This window comes from Triticum aestivum, chromosome 2B (genome assembly GCF_018294505.1).
Source record: "Triticum aestivum cultivar Chinese Spring chromosome 2B, IWGSC CS RefSeq v2.1, whole genome shotgun sequence".
Taxonomy (NCBI): Eukaryota; Viridiplantae; Streptophyta; class Magnoliopsida; order Poales; family Poaceae; genus Triticum; species Triticum aestivum.
Genome location: NC_057798.1, coordinates 788085371 through 788095326, shown reverse-complemented (window position 1 = coordinate 788095326; position 9956 = coordinate 788085371). Strand labels below are relative to the sequence as shown.

Genomic DNA, 9956 nt, shown 5'->3' with positions numbered 1-9956 from the left:
TTGTTTTTTATTTCATTCTATTCTAGTATTCTCCTAGCTTGCTACGATGGAACTTGCTATCTTGATGAAACTTTGCATTGTAATATGTATGTGCAACTTCCTAATAGTTGCAACTTATGTGTATGTGCAACTTGCTATGTATGAATGGATGGAACTATATATGTGTGTACGATGAAATTTATGTGCTGGATATGTCATATGTTTGCTGTTAAATAGCCCTGTGAAATATATCTATATATGTCATTTATATTTGCTGTGAAAATTGTTGGATTTAAAAAAACAGAAAAAAGAGCCAATATGCAGGCTCTTTGCCGTCTACCACCGACTGCAACGGGCTCTTTGCCAACAGCTGCGGACGGCAAAGAAGACACGTGGCAGCCAACTGTGCTTCCTGGGAGCTGACCCATTTGGTCAGTTTGCCTACAGTGGCAGACGATAAAGAGTAAACAATTTTGCCGTCAGCGGCTGACGGCAAAGGCCTGCCGTGTAGTGACGTCTAGCTGACATCATCGGCGGACGGCAAAGGCAGGACAAATTTTGCCGTCAGCGGCGGACGGCAAAGGCCTGCCGTTAGCCACCTAACGGACTAACAGTGCAATTTTTGCCGTCTGCTTTCTTTGCCGTCCGCTGCTGATGGCAACGGCCCCTTTGCCGTCAGCCACCAAATGCGGACGGCAAGGTAGCTCTTTACCGGACCTTACTTTGCCGGAGCCTGTTGCCGTCCGTGGCAGACGGCAATGACCTTTGCCGTCCGCCCTGGCAGACGACAAAGTAGCCGATTCCTGTAGTGCATGATGTTGAAAAGCAGATTCTTCATAATGCCAACAGCTTCTTCTTTTTCTTCTTCAGAGTTGTGGCCCTTAATTGGACTGAGGGTTTTCGCCAGAATGCGATAGACTGTTCTTGGCACATATAGCAAATCCTTGAAGAGGAAATTGGTCCTTGGAGCTTGGCCAGCCTTCAAAGGCTTCATCAGCACTTGCATCAGATGATTTTGCAATTCAGGTTCCTCATAGAGTTTCAGAGCGCCTTCAGTGGGAGGACTGACTGGGACGGCATGAAGAAATTCAGAGGCCAGAGCTTTGTGATGAGTGTTTTCTGTCATCCAGTCCAGAATCCATGAATTCACATCATCAACATTGCCTGTGAGATGCAAAGTGGCATAGAACTGAAGAATAAGCTCTTCATTCCAATTATAGATGTCGATGCAGAAATTGAGCAGACCAACGTCATGAAGAACACTGAGGATTAGGGTGAAACACGGCATATCCACATGAGGAAGATGCTCATGGTCAAACACTTTATCCTGTCAAACAGCAATGAGGAATGGAAGTTCATCTGATAGGCAGTCCAAAAACGCTTGCGGCAAAGTCGAGCAGAGTCACATGAATTGAAATCAAAGAAGAAATGATGCTCAGCAAAGAAGTCATCAGCCTTGAACTTCTACTTCTTGGTGTGAGGATTTTGTGGCTTGGCTGAAGATTGTACTTTCTAGGTCTATTTCTCTATGGTTTTGCTTCTTATTCGATTCTATCTTCTGTGGATTCTTAATTCGATTCTATCTTGTGTGGATTTTCAAAGCAGACATGAGAATTATCCTTTGTGTTTAGCATGCCTTTTTTACTGGTGAAAAAATACATTACATATATTTGAATTTTAGTTAAGTAAATGAGTACGAGTAAAATAAATTCAAACATGAAGGAAAGCTTTGTCGTTTCATCGATTAAACAGAAGGCTATCCAGTAAATCATGGAAAACCAAGAAAACCATACCAAACGGGTCAAGCCCACTCTAGAACACACTAAATACAAAGGGCTGTACCCACTCTGACAGTGTGCTGAGTGCCACAACAAACGCCAACCAAACACACACTAGCTTTTTTTAGGGGACTTGCTCTGCGGAACAACCAAAAACACACTAGTTAGGGGACTCGCTCTGCTGAACAAGCCGCTCTTCCATCACTTTAAGAAAGAAAGTCACGGCGTACTCTCCCGCAGTGTTGAAGAGACAAGCATTCCATATGTCTGCAACAGCAATAGTTCCAACCTACAAGACACGAGGTCCATGTCACTGAAGCTGCAAAGCTCTCGGTGCCGCCTCCTCAACATCTATTGCTCAAATGAACCTTGCACACTCAACCAGTATCACTGGGGTCGTGCCCCAGATGCCACTCCAGATGCGTGCGTTACACGTGCACGCTTACTATAGTAACCTAACAGAACTAGAAAGGAAAAATCAAAAAGATAAAACAAAACCCTAAAAAAAGATAAAACAAAACAGAAAGGCAACAGAAGAAAACGAACGAACAACCAAAGCAGGGAACGGGCAGCACGCTCTACCGCGAAATAGGGTTCGCCGACGGAGCGAGCGCTAGGGTCCGCCCACTTTCCCCAGCCGTCTCTCCGTCGCCCCCTACAAACAGAGGCGGCAGAGACGATGTTGCTCGACCGTCGCGCCAAGGGGCTCCTCTGCATCCCCGAATTCTCCACCGACCCACACTGCCAGGTTAATTTGTTGCCGAACCCCATCTCTTAGCATTTCTTCCTGCTTTGTAGATAACGAAAGAAAAACAACGACTCCCAACTCTCGCGCGTGCAATGAGGCAACAATTTCTTGAAATAGCCGTCTCAATCGCAGAATAAAAGACATGGTCGTTGCCAGTTGACTTGCACATGCTGGCTAAATAACATTGAAAAGGGACGGTAAACTTCTCACTGGAGCTGGAGCGTGCTTGTAATCGTGATCGTCAAACTGGACAAGAAAGTAGTACATGTAGGAAGAATCAGGTTGCTGAGCTGAGGCCATGACGCGCATCAAGACTATCAAGGTGATGGCAAGACAAGATCCGCCGAGTCGTTGAAGCTTTTTGGAGTCTTTTAGAGGGAGTTCTATGTTAGCTAGGTCTTCAGCGTTGGATGCTTTGGTTGGTTGTAATGTTGCCTTCGCGATGAACCTTCAGTTTCGTTTGGATGGTGGTCGTGGACCGAACGTTTCCTTTTGCTTTAGCTAAGATGTAACTTGTTGAACCTCGTGCCTGTGGGTTTTATTGATTTATAAAGCCGGACGCTTCTAACGTCTTCGTTCCAAAAAGGAAGAATCAGGTTCCGCGATTATTTACGGGGTTCAGAAAAAGCAGAGGATGTATATCTGCACAGACAGAACAAGGGAAGGCAAACACTCCCCCCCCCCCCCCCCCCCCCCCCCTTTTTTTTGCGAGTAAACACTTCCCCTGTTTCACTGCTGTATTCTGGACGGAAGGTTTGTTACAGATATAAGAAGAGTACCAAGTGGGACCTTTTTCTGTACTATTGTTTTTATTGAAATCAGGTGAGACCAGCAGTATTTGCTTGATGTATGTGGTTTTAATCCAAGGTACTCTGTCTAATCTGTTGAGCTTAGGAGTATTGGCTATAATCCTAGGGAGTATTCAGTTCAGTGATTGGCATCGAATATTTCCTACGACACCCAATGACATTCGTTCATATTGTAGTAAAAGGTATTTCACCCGGAGCATCGTGCGTGTTCGAGGCAGGCTAATCGCCCGTTTAGCCTTATGGTGGTACAAACTACAGCGTGCTAGAAGGTGTTGTTACAGGCCTGGTATGCTCAACTTATCCCCTTGTTTGTCCTTGTTCTTGGGTCTAGTTTTCCTGGGTATTATTTTCATTGTCGTGCGCTCAGACAAGCTTGAATTTGTACAAGGGCCTGCATCTTGATTGTTTGGCTCCTTGACTTGATTTCAGCTTATTTATAGTACAAGTCTGGTTAAGTTGAGCTAGTCTGGCAAACTAAGCAGCAATAACAATCAAAAGAACTTAGTTTGATTTCCCCATCAATTTTGAATCCGAAGCAGCACTGATAAATAAAATAAAAGTAGCAATAAGGGATATATATATATATATAGGTAAATCATGTATTTATAAATATATATGGGCAACTTGTGTTCTCGTGTATATACTCCTCAAATGAGTGGTGTAACAGGAGGAGCAAACAAGAAGTACCATTGCGTATCCACAACACACCTGATAGCAAATGCAATACCGGTAAGAACAATAACAAGAACTAACCAACTAACTCTGCCTGTGAATAAACAGATGAATCCTAAAGGTGGAATCGATGGGGAGCTGAATTTAGGAAATATACGTTTGTTGGAAACGAATAAATGAACGTCAAGAAAACAACAGCAGCCTAAACTGCTGGAATCTCTGCCTTTATTACACAACAATAATTCTTGTTTAACAAACCCAAGTCTTAAGCTGCCGTAGCTTTACAGGACAAGAAGCAAACGACACCACAACGGCGGTAGGGATAACAACCAATTGGCAACGACATCTTACAGAAAGAAGTAAACAGATCGAAAGGAAAGCTTCCAGAAACAACACTTGCGAAACAAATAATTAACCAAGCAAACCTCCTGTGAGCAAGCAGAGTGGCAAAACAGAGTGATCACTGGTATTGCACTGCAACCTTCATCTGATTTCCTGGGCGCTTCTCATTCAGTGTCTTTAGTTGCTCCATGGCACAGTCCAATGCTGGGTTGCCTTTCTGACCAGCGAGCTGCACCTCTTGAAGGCTTGCCAAATTCTTCATGCCTTGGACTCTGTTAAGCTCTCCTTTCCAAAAGCTCACACTGAGTGTCTCAAGCTCTGTCATTGTGTTTTCCTCAAACCGGACAGCTTCCATACTTTCAATGTTGAAGTTCAGGAACAGGTACTTGAGTGCCGGAAAGGTGTGGGCTGTTTGTGCAACCAGCTCTGTATCCTTGTAGCAGTTCGAGCCCAAGCGTAAGTACTTCAGCCTGGGCAGCTTACATATTGGGCCGAACAATTGGTCACCAACAAAGTATGTCCAAGCAATGACAAGCTCAACAAGATTATTCAGTGAGCTGATCCAGTTGGGCAATTTGTTAATGCCGGCACCAATCTTAAGATACTGGAGGAGCGCCGGTGGCATGTCGAGATCATGTAGAAAGTCCAATGTATCATTATCCCTACATACTTTACTACCAATGCTGAGCCACCGGAGGGAATACATCTTGCTCAGGGACCTGGCTAGCGTTCCCCTAACATCGTTATGATAAGGATTATCAGGATCCCTGATGTCCAAGGCTAACTCTCTCATTTTTTGTAGTTCACCGAGCTCTTTAGCAGCATCATAATCATTACCAAAAACTATTGTATTCACCATTCGTAGCGCCTTCATTCTACCCAGGCCCTTGCGTGCAATCCAACACTCTGTGTACTCTTTGTTGCTAATTTGCAGGTGCTCCAGTTTCTCTAGCTTTGACACAGTTTTGGGCAGATCTCTAAGGTCTGTCTCACGTACATCAAGGGTCTCCAAATTCTCTAGCCCACCGACTTCTGGAGGCAAATTAGTTATGTATGTACCTTTTAGGCCTAAAAACCTTAGCATGTACATCCGGCAGACATGTACCAAATGCTTGTCTTCCAGGCCCATGCAATCTTCCAGGTCAAGTACCCTGAGTAGGCTGAACTCGCCTAGACGATCAAGCACTTTTATGTGATTGAGGTCAAACACACTCAGTGATCGGACATGCTCCATCTTCATCTCCTTGATGGCATTCTTCCTACCATGGGATGTTGCAGTTTTGATGGATGCTACCTCTTCTCCACCATGGATGGACAGACGGCGAATTCTACCATACGACATCCCTTCATATGGGCCACCTACTAGGCTAATAAAGTTCTCATCCAGGGCTTTGGACACCATGACCTCATATACCATGTTATGTACCCGGCACGTCTCCACCTTTCCATCCCGCCAGCTGATTATATCATCGGCCCGATCAATCATGCTCCTTCTCACCAACGTCTGCTACCTCCATTAAGGTCAACCCCTGAATCTCAGCAACCAGTCCTTCTGCGATCCATCTCTTCAAGAGCCGATTCTTAACGATTACATAATCCTCCGGAAAAAAACTGAGATACATCATACAACCCTTGAGATAATGGTGCAGGTGGTTATAGCTGAGACTAATAATCTGCTTCATCCCCTCAAGGGTAGGGCGGCTCTCCATGTGAGTACCAATCGACTTGCGAACTCTCTCCCACATTTCTTTGCTCTCTGACGTTCTATAGCTCACCAAGAGGCCAGCAATGCTAATAATGGCCATTGGGAGCCCACAACACTTCTTTATAATTTTGTTCATTTCATCTTCCAGATCGTCGGGGCAAGAAGAATGATTAGGACCAAATATTCTGCCGAGGAACAACTCCTTGGCGTATTGCGAACTAAGGTTCTCGATCCAATAAATGCAATTTGTGCCTGATCCAGCATTGCTGCATGCTTCGGCAACACTCTCTAGCCGAGTGGTCACAATAATCCTGCTGCCGTTGTTGTTGTCTGGCAATTTCGATCTGATTGCGTCCCATGTTGCTACTGTCCATACATCATCAACCACAATGAGATACGTGGTTTTACATATGAATTCCATAGCTAATTAGAATGTGTGAAGTGCAAATGTTATGTTAATTATAAATTAGCTTAGTTACAGAAATTACAACCGCTTAGGGGCATCTCAAAAGACCTTAACGACATGATATCAAATATCTCTTTGGAGGCATGGGCTATCAATGTGGAGTTTCTTGTATAGATTTATATTATCACAATTGTCCAATTTTATGTGCACGTGCGTATTGCATTCTCTCCAACAAAAACCTGCAAGCGCCCAACACATTCAAGGATTTTTTTCTCTAGTTGTTGCATACAAGCATATATGACGAAAATACTGATATCAGCGAAGATTCCATTGAACTTAAAAATTCAAAATATTTTATAGATCAAACCGTTACTTTAGTTGAAAAATCACTTTCACATAAAAATCGTCACTACAAGACCTTCGAAACTAGATCTCATATTGATATGTTCCGATGATCTTTTATTTTAAGTAAAGAGTTACCACCCCTAGAGTATTAAGTTATCACGCTTGTGATCCACAAGTTATCATGTTGTTTAGACAGAAATTACAGGGGCATAAAAATGGTTGTTTCAACCATCTTTCCACGTACACATGCATGCTTGCACTAGAGGATAAAAGAATGATGTCATCTTAGATTCTCCTTATTTCAAAAATTCAAAATTATTTGTAGGTCAAAATTATCCGTTATCTTGGTACATGAGTTAGCAGTTCTGTTGTGTGTATATTATCATGTTACTTATACAAAAATTACCGGGCATATGTTTTCAACAATTTTTATTTTGAGGTCAAAAGTTGCCGTAGTATCTGTACATGAGTTATCAGCTATATTGTCATACATTATCATGCTACTTACAAACAAGTGGCGTTGGCTTAGTTTGTTGTTGGCTTTCTTAACTTCGCAGAAGAGATGGGTTCGAATCCCATTCCAAGCTTTCTTTTTCTTCCGCCTAAACAACAGTACCAATCAATCCATTAGCCCTTAACCGCAACAGTGATTGAAGTGCGGGAGAGAAAATCGGGTCTTAACTGCGGTCAACATGCGGGCAGGAGAGAAATTCAGGATCCAATCTGCGGGCGACCAGATTCGGGCGGAAAAAAAAAGGAAGGACTGACGCGCGCAGGATGAGGATCTGACGGCGAGAGGCGTTCGGATCTGATGGAAAAATTCGATCGTTTGGAATTTAATTTTCTCGCTTAAAGACTGACCAGTTCATACCTCATTATCTAAAAGTGCAGGTGGGTCAAATTTATATCTTGGTGACCCTCGCAATTCAACGCAGGAGAAGGAATTTCTTTCATTTTCCTCCTTGAATATCCCTTCACTCCGTTTGGATGTAGACATTCGCGTGAAGAATTTGATATTGGCATTTACCTACCCGAATACGGCTGTTCAGATGGTCTTGGCATTCACGCATGGAATCGCGCCTCGATATCGAGCCATCCTCGACAACACTAGCCCCACTCGTTCCCGAATTCGGACCTCTACTCCTCCGATTGGCTTGATATTGCCTCGCCCCCGCGTACCCCTTCGTCTTGACCTCATAAAAAAAGCTCTCGCAGCCACCGGTGGACGCAGCTTGTACGGAACAGGTGCTCGCACGCCTGCAGCCGTCAGGCCTTCTCCCCGACCTGCAGTACGGCCATGCATATGCTGCACTGCGCCCACCCTTAATCAGTGCCGACCCTCTTGAAACCGAACGGAACTGTAGCAGTGGAGCTCCGCCGAGATCTGGCCGTAGCAATCCCGCCTCCATCTGTCGCAGCGGTGGGGCGTGGTCACCGTTGCAGGATGTCGACGACAAGGGAGGTGAGGATGAGGAGGGTGATGGCTGCGGCAAAGGCCCGGATCCCAGGAACATGCATATGAAGAACAACAAGGGGACATCAAAGACGGAGATGCACAAACATATTTCATGGCAGGGCGGCGTCTGCCGGGCTACTGTTCTTCATGGCGGCTGGCTAGAGGACGGTGGCATGCATGCTTGGGTAGACGGCAAGGACGCAGGGCTGGTTTCGTCTGCGCCTGCGATCCCCCCGCGTTTCTCCTATTGCTGCCATGTGCTAACCTGGAGTTCCGCCTCCGGGGACCTCATCATGGCCGGCTGTTGCATGTCTGACTCTTCTTGTACTAGTACAAATGAGCCAATTCAATACTCCGACCATCCAAACAAGAATGAGCATTGGTCTCTCCTTGAATTCCAAATGCACAATGCATAAACATCCAAACACCTGAATTCGGGTTGAATCTCAATGTCAATGTCCCGGGGATTTGATATTGCAGCCAATTCAATTCCAAGGCTGTGAATGTCTACATCCAAACGAAGTGTTGTTGAATTGCCAGGCCGTGCCCCACATCGGCGCCAAGTGCTAGTATGCACGGTGGTTGTCTGCATGATCAGATCTGCCGTCTAAGAAAATGTCTGATGTGTAGTGTTCACTTTGATCCGTGATTCCGGTGCTGATTGGGACATTGTAGCATGACTTCTTCACTGGCATGTTGGTGGCGGCAACACCGAGGACCTCTTCTATGGTGGTGCGTACCCGGTCTCAAGTTTAGGGATGAAAATCCTAGGTATGGGTCCTTCTTTTCTGGGTGAAAACCCATGATTGGCCTATGTGGTTCGATCCGGCGATGACAGTGTTCCTGCACGGTTTCCTTGCTGAAGGTGTTGCCGTCGGGAATCTTCTCGTTGTTCGGGCGTTGTCAAAGGCAGTGGTAGTTGTTGATGTTTTGCTGTAGTGGGTTGTCGCCTCGCCTTGAGCCCCATGAGTCATTTTTTTTCTTTTTTCTTTTGGTTGTGTGCAATCTAATTGTGCGGAGTCGGGTATGTACTCATTGTGCTTGTATTCGCTTGTTGCAACATTAAGAGCGTCGTTTGGCGAAAAAGAAAATAGGTTGAGCTGCGAAACATGCTTATTTTCCAAAATAAGCCTTTATTGCACGGGTTTCATTTTTGTGTGTGCAAGTAACAATGCTCTCCTTATGCTTACGTGTGCAAGCAACAATTCTCGGGTGCACGCTACATGCATATGCAATCAACCAACACCAAACAAATCTAAATTTGCATAAGGTGTAAAAAACATCATAAATGGTAAGTCCATCTACGTTCGGTGGATCTATCTTTGATGGATCTGTTCGAATTTTGTTGTTCATCTATGTTTATGTGTTTTCGAGCGTTAATATTTTCTTTTAACATCAGTACAAAGGAAAAACTGCCCCCGCGTCGTCCGCGTGGGCGACTCGGGCGGCGACTGGATCTGCTTTTCCCGCAGCCGTCCCCGTGCGCCCTCCCCTCGCCGCCGCCGGTCGGCGCCGGCGGGCTTGTCCGCGCGGCTGACGGCGGCGGCGGGGCTCCGTCCCCGTGAGGCGTCGTGCAACGTTTGATGAGATGCAGGCACCGGCCAGATCGAGGCTGTGAAGGTGAGTTACTGCAGCGGTGCCGGCGATCCACGCGCGGCTTGATCCAACGAAAGATTGCTGGGGATGGTCAGATCACCACCATAGTGCCTGCTGCTG

At 45.4% G+C, this 9956-nt stretch overlaps 1 pseudogene; it reads right to left on the bottom strand.

Annotated features, from left to right (window-relative positions):
• Positions 1 to 4314: 4314 nt before the first annotated feature.
• LOC123042763 (disease resistance protein Pik-2-like) lies at positions 4315 to 6353 on the bottom strand (annotated as a pseudogene).
• Positions 6354 to 9956: the final 3603 nt, after the last annotated feature.